Here is an 11,223-nt window from a genome sequence, read left to right as displayed (position 1 = left end):
CGGGCTGAGGCGGCGGCGGCGGCTCGCCTGCTGCACCTCCCGGTGCTGCGGAGCGTTCCCGGCGGGCCCGCGGGAGCTGAGCTGCACACCTGCGCAACCTGTCTTCCCCCGAGATGTGCCCGAAAGCCCCGATTCCTGGGAAGTTTCAATGGCTTTTGTCCTGTTGCGCGCAACCACGGTCGTAAACCATTAATGGGATCAGGAGTTCTGCGGAAGCTAAAACTGTCGGGGACCGGGATAGCCCGCTTTTGGCTCTGCCACTTACTCAGTAAGGGATCAGAGACAAAACATGATGGCATTTGGCAGCATCTCACAGTCCTTATCTGTAGCTCGAAAAGGATACAGTTTTGCCTTTGACACCCAAGAAAGCGTCCAACGAGCGTTTCACAGGGCTGCAGATGGGGCTATCAAATATGAGGTTTCAACTACTTAACCATTGACAAAGTATTGAAATAACAGGAATTGAAGGAGATAGTTTGGTTGATACTTCATTTCGCAAGCTGTTTTGCAATTTCAGTTCCAGTGTTGTTCTGGAGGTAGAAATTAGGTTGCCAACCTTAAGTATACTGGTAAAGTTATTACTGGAATCCAGTTGAGATTTCCAACAAAAAAGCCAGGTAATATCCACTAAAAATCACAAAAGAACGAGTTGCAGATGTTGATAAGCAGCTTTAAACACCTAATTCGATTCGGCTTGGGGAAAATATATGCTTTATTGTTGATCATTGTATTCAATTGTGTAATGTAGAAATGAAATTCACACCTAAAACCCACAGGGAACATATGTATTTTCTTGTGCTGGGTGCACAAAGGACACTTATTTAGGGAACGTAAGTAAGCTCGGGCTTACATGCTCATGGACAAAGCCTATGTGTTTTCTGCATTGGAAAAAGATTGTTGAACAGTTCTGTCTTTCAAAAGCTTTTTGGCACTTGTTTTGGTGGGGACATGCTTTTGGCTTTGATGACTCAAAATCTCTTCAAACGTTCTATTGGTATGTTAGTGCTTGTGTACTGTCTTAGACTCATATTGGGGTTTTGGTGCCCTGTAGTCCTATAGGCATCAATCATTTTTCTAGTCTGCGATGTACCTATTCCTGTTATAGCTGCATTATTCCACAGGGAATTTAAGGCACCATTCAGAAAATATATGCTTGTTTTTACACAAGATAAAAATAAGTGAGGAAACTGACGTGGGGTTAAAGAGAAGGAAAACAGGAAGTCAGAACAATGCAACAAACTGGCCAAAGTGGAGGGTTTTATGTTATTTTTGAGATAAAGATGAATGGGATTTATCAAGAGAGAGGTACATCTTTTCTGGATGCTAAAACTTCGTAAAAATTTACCTTACCAATCTTCATAAAGTGGAAATTATGAATGTCCAGTTTGAAACAAGGATAGCTATTTTCTGATAATCCTTTAAGCATGTTATTCTTTTTTTCTATTTATTTATTATTTGGTACAGGGTCTTGCTGCACAGCTCAGACTCATAGTGATCCTCCTGTCTCAGCCTCCCCAGTGCTGGGATTACAGGCATGTGCCACCACACCCAGTTCCAACAGCCAGCATGATGCTGGGCCTACATGCCATGAAGTACTGGGGATCAAACCCAGGTTCTTGCATTTTAAGGCAGGCACTTAGACTTTCAAGCTATCTTCCCAGCCCTATTATTATTATTAACATTTTTTTTAGATGTTCATCTGTTTTAGTGTACTTTAAAATTTGGGTAAGGGTTTCTGGATGAGAAATCGTATTTTCTTTAATTTTTCCTTTGTAGAGCTAGTAGTTTGTTTCCAACTCTTGGTGTCCTGTAATCCCAGTACTGAGAGGGTGAGCTGGGATGATCACTGAGAGGCCGAGACAGAATGATCACTGTGAGTTTGGGGCCAGGCTGAACTGCACAGTGAGACTATGTGTTAAAGAAGAAGGAGGGGAAGGAGGAGGGGGAGAAGAGGGGGGTGTACAACATTTAAAATGAATTAGGCAGGGTGGGGAGATAGCTCAGTAGAATAAGTTCCTGCCTGGCAAGTGCAGGGTCCTGAGTTCAACCCCTGGTACTGAAGAAAAAAAAAAAAAAAAAAAATTAGGCAGTACAATTTCTGAGGTCATAGGCTTTAGGATGACCCTGAAGTGTAGGTGTTTTATGTTGCCAGTAGTGGCATATCCATATGCTTTGACCATCAACCCAAAAACAGTGTGGAAAAAGTCAAGATTTTGTATGGTGGTTTAAAAATATGTCTACTATAATCATTATTTTACTTATTCCACCAATGATGCAAAGCAGAAAATACTTGCTATATATTAACTCTGAAAGAATTTTAAAGCTTTTTAAAATACAAAGTGAGTTAATTTTAACAAAACCAGTGATGTGGGTATGTTGTTACAGTGAATGAATTTGGTTTTACATCTTAAACAGTTAAGCACATAATTCCAAGGTGAAGGTTATATAGTAATAAACTATTAATAGATAATTCTCAAAAGAAGTACAAAAGAGTAATAAATACATGAAAACATATTTCACATCTCTGGCCATCATAGAAATGCAAATTGAAACAACATTGAGATTGGCTCTTGTTCCAGAAAGGAATCATCAAGAAAGTGAATAACAGCAAATGCTGACCAGGCTGCAGGGGAAACCTTTTTATTTTGTGGGAATGTAAACTAGTACAACCACTATGGGAATAACTAAGGAGATTACTCAAAAAACTAAAAATAGAAATTCCATTCAACCCAGAGATTTTCCTTTGAGATATCTTTATGAAAGAAAGACATCATATTGTCACAGGGAAGTGACCCCCAAACTGTTAGGTATAAGATGTGTTGAATTTGTGGCTCAACAACCAAAAAATGTTTATAAGGACAAAGGATGTTAAAAGTAGGCAAAGTTTGTTGAGATAAAATTCCGGAGAGGCAGAGGGGATCCTGAAAGCGGGCTCTTGCAGAGACTGTTTGTCCAGGGGTAATTTATACGTAAAATCATAACTTGGGGTAGCCGTAGGTCAAATTCCAATCGATCTATAGGATTACAAGTATTGTAGCTTAGCTAATACTATTGACCCTGGGGCCAGGGAGATGGCTCAGTAGAATAAGTGCTTGCCTGGCAAGTGCAAAGGCCTGAGTTCAATCCCTGGTTCCACAAAAAAAAAAAAAAAAAAAATACTATTGACCCAATGGGGAAGTGAGGCACATGGTGAATTTATACTGTGGGGAATCACTAAGTTTAGTTCATCTAAAACTTTTAATGTAGAAGAATCAAAGGTATTTGGGACAAAAGATAGGATTGTGAATCAGAGGGTTTTGGTTACCCACCTTAGTAGCTAGGGCCTTAACTATGTTCTGTAAACCAGGTGGTGGTGGCTACGATGCAATTTTAAGCTGTTGTCTGTCTCTGAGAAGGCTTGCAGGCCTGTTTGTCCCTAGACATCATTTTGTGTGTCTCCTCTTTTGTACTGACTCCTTGATGGCCTGACCCCTCTCTGACTGCCTCTTAATTTTTATCTAACTTAGCTGTCTATATATTTCAGTGATCCATGCACACGCATGTGCGTAGCAGCACAACTTGTGATATCTAAGTCTTGGAAGTAGCCTATATATCTGTCCGCAGAGGAACAGATGAGGAAAATGTGGTATCTATATGCCATCATAGATGACCGTGAGTCATATGCACCGTGAGACCATAATGTTGAGTGAAATAAATCAGACACACAAGCCCAAATGTTGCATGTGAAAAACTCAAAGCATAAATACTTAAAGAACAAATTAAAACATAGATTGTGGGGCTGGTGAGATGGCTCAGTGGTCTAAAGCGCCTACTTAGAACAAGCTTAGCAACGCAAAGGGACCACGGTTCAATCCCCCAGCACCACATGCCAGCCAGCTCCACCCCCTAGTGGGCTGAGCTGGCCACACACACACACACACACACACACACAAATAAATAAATAAAATTAAAAAAAAATTTAAAAAAAAATAAATAAAACATAGATTGTAGGAAAATGGGAGATGAATCTTTTGAAAAGAGGAGGGGAACAAGAGGTGGGGTGGTGGGGAAGAGGATAAAAAAAGAACTAAGGCGTGTTGTGCATATGGCCCAGCTCCCCACCAGGAATGTGATCACTCCTGCAAACATGGACCAAGGAAAATAGAATAATAGTAGTAAGTTGTTGTAGCTAGTCTTATAGAGTCTCACAGACTATCCAACTTTATAATGACAAGATTATACATGTACACTAAAACTAAAAAGTGACATAATAGGCCTTTCTCTCTACACTGATTGTCATATATTTTTAGTGTCTTCAGATTACTGGGTAGTCTTAATGTCTTCATGATATGTTAATATAAATATTTTCAAATTTTTACTCTTCATATAATATAGTGGTTTACGCTATACTTTGTAGAGTTTTGCCCTTTTTTCAGAGTTCTTCAGTAAAATATGAATGATAATATGCAGCCTCCAGTTTATCTGTGCCTGTAGCCAAGGCTAACAAACAAAAAACCTGAGGTCATAAATTTTCTTAATTTTAGACATAGCCAAGGTTCACAGTTTTTTATCCAAGAGAAAATGGTCACTAAAACATTCAAGTGTGATAGGACAGAGTATAATGACAATAATTTTAGTTTATGGAATATGTAGGTTTAGATACTATGATTTTTGATGAACGTTCCAACATGAATTAGTTGAGGTGTGTGTGTGTATTTTTATTTAAGTTTGTTTGTTTGTTTGTTTGGTACTGGGAATGAAATTCTTGACCTTGTGCTTGCCAGACCCTGTGCTATATTACTGACTATCACAAATTACAATTTTGTGTATTGCTGCTCTATAGATTTGTTACATGTCAGTCTTTTTTTTTTTTTTTTGTGGACCTTGGGATTGAACTCAGACCCTTGTGCTTGCCAGGGAAGTGCTTATTCTACTGAGCCATCTCCCCATCCCCTACATGTAAGTCTTAAATGTTGGAAAGCAGAGCCAGCCAGATAGCTCAGCAGATTAAAGTGCCTGCTTAGACAGAGTGCAGCAGCTGGGGTTCAATCCCCTGAGTGCCTTGTTGGCCCCACCCCTGGGGCACGCTGAGATTGCAGTTGAGACTGGACATGGTGGCATGCACCTGTAATCCCAGCGTTTGGGAGGCAGAAAACAGAAGAATCACTACGAGGCCGATCTGTGTAGTGAGACCCTGTAGACCCTGTCCTAAATACAAAAATAAATAAATAAATGAAATAATAGGTGAAATGCTCAAAAGGAACTGAAGTTTGCCTATACCTTGTGCAGGTGAGTGCCAGGAACAGAATTGGCCATGGTGGTGCTGGATTTGGCCCCCGTATATCTACATAGTCCTTACTGGATTCCTTTTGAACATCTGTCCTTTTGAAGATAGGGAAGATGGTAATGGCTTCCCACTGTTGCTAGTTTGGGGGTATCTTGTTGTTCCTCATTTTCTTAATCTTATTCTCATTTTTGTAAAAAGTCCTTTCAGTAGATTCTTTCTGTGCTATGTCTTTTCTCCAGAACTCTGATGGATTCAAATTGATTTATGTATATAAATTAGAAGTAGTATCAAAAAGACATCCTTTCCAGGGATAGTGTTACATATCTGACGATTGTCTAAACTAATTGTCAAGAACAAAGGGGCAATGGTATTCCATAAAATAGAGCCGTATCACAGTTGCTCAAATAGTCATCAGTAGTGCATGAAATGGAGTGTTGGTGGAGGGCACTGCGCTGGGAAGTCACTCTCCAGTACTTAGCTGCTGTGATAATGATAATTACTAAAATTGTGGTGTCATTTGCTTGCTTTGACTGCTTTTCTGAAGACACAACACATACACAGAGACAAATAGCCTCGAATTTCATGCTTACAGCATAAGTAGAAAATTAGAATGTTTCTTTGGCAGCTTTGAAGGAACCCATTATTTCTTATAGCTGTCAATCAGAAAGGGCCGAGAGTGACTTCATTAAGCCTGCAGCTTGACAGCATTGCAGTGTCAATTGAATGTGAGACCTGGTTCTGTCATGCTCAGTTAAGGGCACTAGTGAAGATGGTCTGGGACCCTGTGAGATGGATATAGATGATTGCGCAGACCTGAACGAGGATGAAAATGTTGGGCAAGAGTTAGAGGTTCCACGTACCCCAGATGGAGAAGTATAAGAGCAGGTCTTGGAGGACAGAATTTATACACTGAAGATGTTATGGAATCTTGCCCAGTACTTAGCACTAAGTGCACGCTGCTGAGTCATGCTTTTGCCATACTACCTCCAGAATTTGCTTGCATTAAGACATTGAATGAGGGACACAAACATCCTTGAAAACCTCTTTGGTGACTATCCTCATTAGGTTGGAGATGATGATGTCACCCTGAAATATGGAGATTCTGGTAGAGACTTGGTGATAGACCTTCAGAAATAAAAATCAATAACAAAAGTGTTTTGACCACGTGGATGTGAGAGTGGTGGCCTATTGATCCCCAACTTTCTTACACTGTATGAAAACAGTGTTCTGCTTAAGTGCTGCTTCACAGATGTGATTGGAAAAATTCTAGGACTTAATGAAGTCACTTAGTAGAGATTCCTGATATATATATTTAATTTCTAGTCTTAACCAGTTCACAAAAACCTAGAGTCCTCTAATTAGGATCAGGCTATCTTTGAGAAAGGACCCTGCAGTGCAGCCAGGTATAAAAAAGTGTTCCTAAGGCCACTTTGTGAGGGACTTGCTTGACCTTTTACCAGAATGACTGAAATTTTCCTACTTTCTAGAGACTAGTAGGTATTGGCCCTGAAGAATAATCCCTAAAGTTTCAGAATACCATCAAAATTCCAATGATGAGTCTAAAGCAGAATTCCGGAACCTAGAGATTTAAGAAAGTCAGATATAAACCAGGCATGGTGGCACATGTCTATCACCCAAGCACTTCTGGAGGCTAAGGCAGGAGGATTACAAGTTTGAGCCCAGTTTGGGCAACTTGGACACTTTGCAAGACCCTGTTTCAAAATAAAAAGTGAAAAAAGGAAGGATGGGTAGGTAGGGGTGTTGTGTAGTGGTTCTAGGGATGTAGCTCAGTGCAGAGGCTCTGGGTTCAATAAGAAACAAAAATCAAATGTAGTCTTGATTAAAATCCATTGTATAGTAGATCCAGTGGAACTAAAGATCTATGCTGGGGTTATTTTTCCAGTTCTAAAATGTATGTGGAAATGGATACATCGAGTAGCAGAAATACTACATGCAGTATACAACTATGAATAGGATTGCGAAATTTGCATGTTCCTCTGGATATTCTGATTGATAGGACCAAGTTTAACCTCTCCAGCTAACCCTGTATGGTGGAAAAGTATAAAATCAAAATGAAATTTGGTCACTGGAGAAATTGCAGAAGTTAGTGCCATCATTAAAGATCCAAAAGGCACACATTTTTCTTTTTTAGTTTATCTAATTGGCTTGTGCAATAGTGTCTTAGCCAGTTTTAAGTTGCTGTGGCAGAATAGCATAGACTAATTTATAAATATAATAAATTTATTTCTCATAGTTATGGAAGCTAGGAAATCCAATATTAAGATGCTATCTTAGCTAATTTCTCATTGCTGGGACAAAATACCTGCTACCCATAAGTTAAAGGAGGAAAGGTTTATTTGAAGGCAGGGTAGCAAGGCAGTAGAGCAGGGGAGAGGAGAGACAGTCCAAGGCATGGCAGGCAGGAAGCAATGAAGGAAGTCAAGGGAGGACCAGAGATATACACCCTCCAGGTGATGCCCACAATGACCTACCTCTTCCTGCCAGACTTTACCTCTCAACCTCATACCCAGCTATAAATGTATCAGTGCACCAATCCAGTATTACACATCCATGATGCAGTCACCTCCCCAAAGCCCCACCTATGAGCACATGAGACTTGTGAGACTGCTAGGGAAAAAGAAAATGTAACAGATGCCCACATCTGGTGACAGTCTTCTTGCTGTGCTTATCCCTTAGCAGAAGGTAGAAGGGCAAGCTAGCCCTGGGACATGCAAATCAGAGGGAATGGAAAGAGGGGAAAACCTGTCCTTTTATCAGGAACCCACTGCTAAGGTGTTGACATGAAACCAGTTATGTAGCAGAGCCCTCATGACCTAACCACCTTCCAACACTATTCCATTATAGATTGTTTCTAGCCCATGAACTTTGGGGGACTCATGTGAAGCATAACAAATAGCCACATTGACTATGATGATACCATCTAGTAGGACCTTTACCAGAGCATATCAGTACAACCCTTGGCACCTAGACAGGTAGCTGTTGACTTGAAACTCACATTGACTCTCCATTTCCACCAGCAAGAGTAATCAGAAGCAGTGTGCTTCTGCGTGACTGTGGTTGAATGCACTGTTGTTGTCTTACCTTCTTTGTTCTTTGTCATTCTAAGGATGATTACTTACTATTATTTTCTTGTTACCCAGCTGGACCTCATGACAGTCTATTATTATAGTGACATTACAGAAAAAGACCTGGTGAACAAGAAACAGCAACCACCCTAGATGTCTTAAAAAGATGATTGTGTTGGCTATTGTATCATGTGCCTGTAGTCCCAGCTACGTGGGAAGCTAGACAGGAAGACTGGTTGAGCACAGAAGTTTGGGGTCAGCCTGGACAGCATTGAGAGAACCCATCTCTTAAAAACTCACCAACTGTGGTGGCACATGCCTGTAATCCCAGCACTCAGGAGGCTGAGGATCCCTGCCAGTTCAGGAACAGCCTGGACTAGCTAGTGAGTTCAGGGCCAGCCTGAACTACATAGCGAGACGCTGTTAGGGGGAAAAAGAAAAAAAAAAAAAAAAGAAGAAGAGGAAGAGGAAGGAGAAGAAAGCAAGCAAGCAAGCAAATTCAAAACAAAAGACTCATATCAGAGGATGAGATAGGAACTCAGTTCAGGGACCTGCCACAATACTGAAATTTCTAACACCCAGTGGAGTTCTGGTGCTGTACCTTAGATCAGCTGCCACAAAGAAGAATGCACAATACTTGGTTGACCTGCTTGGATTTTGAAGACAACGGACTGCATTCACTGATCTTTGAGCCATTTAGTCTGTAAACTTAGGAGCCCTCAGTTTTCTCTGGCCTTGAACAGCATCAGCCCTAATGAGGAGCTGTGTAGTAGTACAAGCAGCCCTGACACTTGAGCTTTAGGACTCAGCAAATTGAACATGGACTGCAAATTCCATTCTCAAATACAAGAGTATACACTGGGGTAGCCTGAGATGGTCTGGAAGGCACAAGTGAATTACATGGACAAACTTCCATTTTGTCTGCCCTTCTTTGCCATCTTTTTTTCCCCCCTAACCCATATTTATGGACTCATAGCCACTTAGAGGAAGAAAAAAATAAGGCCTAGTTTATCAGTGATTTTTTTTTTTTTATGAGCAGAATATATTTATTAAGAGAAAGAAAGCTCCTGTTCAAGAGAGGGACAGGAGGGGGGCCCGAGCAGGTAGTTTTCCCCCAGGAAGCTGTCTCTTCCAGGGACTTTTATAGTGTAAAACCATGTGAGGCTAAGGTAGAGAGAATGGGGACTCGCTTAGGTGGGCAGGAGGTGGGACAAAACTGGTCAACCAATGAGATTACATATGGGACAGGGTCTTTTCCTGTTGGGGGTTGGAATGTGGGATAGGGTCTCTTTTGTTGGGGGTTGGGCTACTAACTCACTTGTGTCTTTCCAGGTGATTGATACCTATTTAGAATATCAGTGATTTGAATGATATTCTAGCACCACTTTGAAGCAGTCACTACTGAGTTATGATCCTGTTCCATAATGGGGTAGCCCCGAAAGATAGTGATGAAGGAAACTCTCTCAATGGGCATAACTTTACATGGTCCATTTAATTGTCATCTTTGTTAGCAAGGGAAGTTGGCCTAAGACATGAATGGGCTGACTTATTCATGGTAGCTAACAGATTGGTTAATGATTTAGAGAAAAAAATTGAGAGATAAGGAAGTCAGTAGAAAAGGTATAATGAATGATTCTCATAGTTGCCCAGAATGTTAAAATATTTGTGAGCCATGTTACTTCTTACCAGAGGGCATCCATCTTGGATCATCAATTTTATTTTATTTATTTTTTTAGAATAAATAATATTATTTATTATTTTTGGTGGAACTGGGGATTGAACTCAGGCCCTTACACTTGCCAGGGAAGCGCTTACTCCACTGAGCTATCTCTGTGGCCCCTGGATCATCAATTTTAAAGATGATTTGCCCTATGTATGTCAGTTGTCCTGTTTACCCAGCCACCCTAGAGCTTCTTCGTGGGCCCGTGTGGTGGTAGGAATTAGGCTAAGAGCAGGTTCAACAACATGGACCTCTCTTTGGTAATTCAGGTGTAATTCAGCTGTGGAGTGTTTAACCTTCTTATAGCAGAGGCCGTTGCAGAGACTCAGCCATGTGGGTGGCAATTTCATCACATTAGATCCCTTCCACTGTAGGGGAGAAAAGCACTTTATCTTCATAGGAATTGATACATATCCAGAGACAGGTTTGTCTTCCCTGACTGTGAAGTCCTACTAGTACCACAATTAATGGGCTTGAAGAGTGTCTTCATCATAATGCATTACAAGTGTCGGGTTAGACTGATGACTGTGAGGAAAGTGTGATAGCACAGTAATGTCCACAGAGTTAGCTGATCTTAGCTCAAACTCATCACCCAGGAGCACTTAGTTTAATAAAATGCAGGAAAGGTTTCTTGAAGGATCAGCTAGGGTGCTCGCCAAGAGGTGACCCCTCTAAACATGTTGGCGGAAGACTTGACCCTGTAACCAAGATCAAGACTTGACCCTCATACCCCATATTCAAAATGCATATGTCTGACACTAAAGAGCAGGAGTAGGAGGGCCTCTTCCATTATTCCTTTTTTCTTTTTTTTGCCAGGGAAGCACTTATTCCACTGAGCCATCTCCCCAGCCCTCCATTATTCCTAATGGCTCTCTGAAAGGATTTTTTTCTCTATAGCTTTTCCTCTATGATTTTCATAGATAGCCTACTCTGGCCTTGTTGTGGTCCAGAGGAGTCACATTTATAATCCCAGGGAAAAGTTATTGGAATTCTGATGAGTAATTCCAATCTACCAATTTTATGTAACCCATGGAGAGAATAAAGAGATAAAAATGTATCCATAATTGTGGGAAGCCAAAGGGTTCCCAGGTCCAGTCAGAACAATGGCTAAGCAGAACAAAGGCCTCAATCCTGGGCTGAATTCTGGTTTT

General features: G+C 40.9%; 1 protein-coding gene across 1 annotated transcript in view; it reads left to right on the top strand.

The window, feature by feature from the left end:
- Positions 1 to 1,856: 1,856 nt before the first annotated feature.
- Positions 1,857 to 11,223, top strand: part of Atl1 (atlastin GTPase 1) — a 94,824-nt gene continuing 85,457 nt past the window's right edge. The window contains exon 1 of the mRNA XM_023723757.1: positions 1,857 to 1,873. The gene's annotated coding sequence lies outside the window, so the exon portion shown is untranslated. The remainder of the gene's footprint in view (positions 1,874 to 11,223) is intronic.

This window comes from Octodon degus, unplaced genomic scaffold (genome assembly GCF_000260255.1).
Source record: "Octodon degus isolate 3935 unplaced genomic scaffold, OctDeg1.0 scaffold00102, whole genome shotgun sequence".
Taxonomy (NCBI): Eukaryota; Metazoa; Chordata; class Mammalia; order Rodentia; family Octodontidae; genus Octodon; species Octodon degus.
Note: the sequence above shows the minus strand (reverse complement) of the source record. Positions and strands in the feature narration are given on the sequence as shown.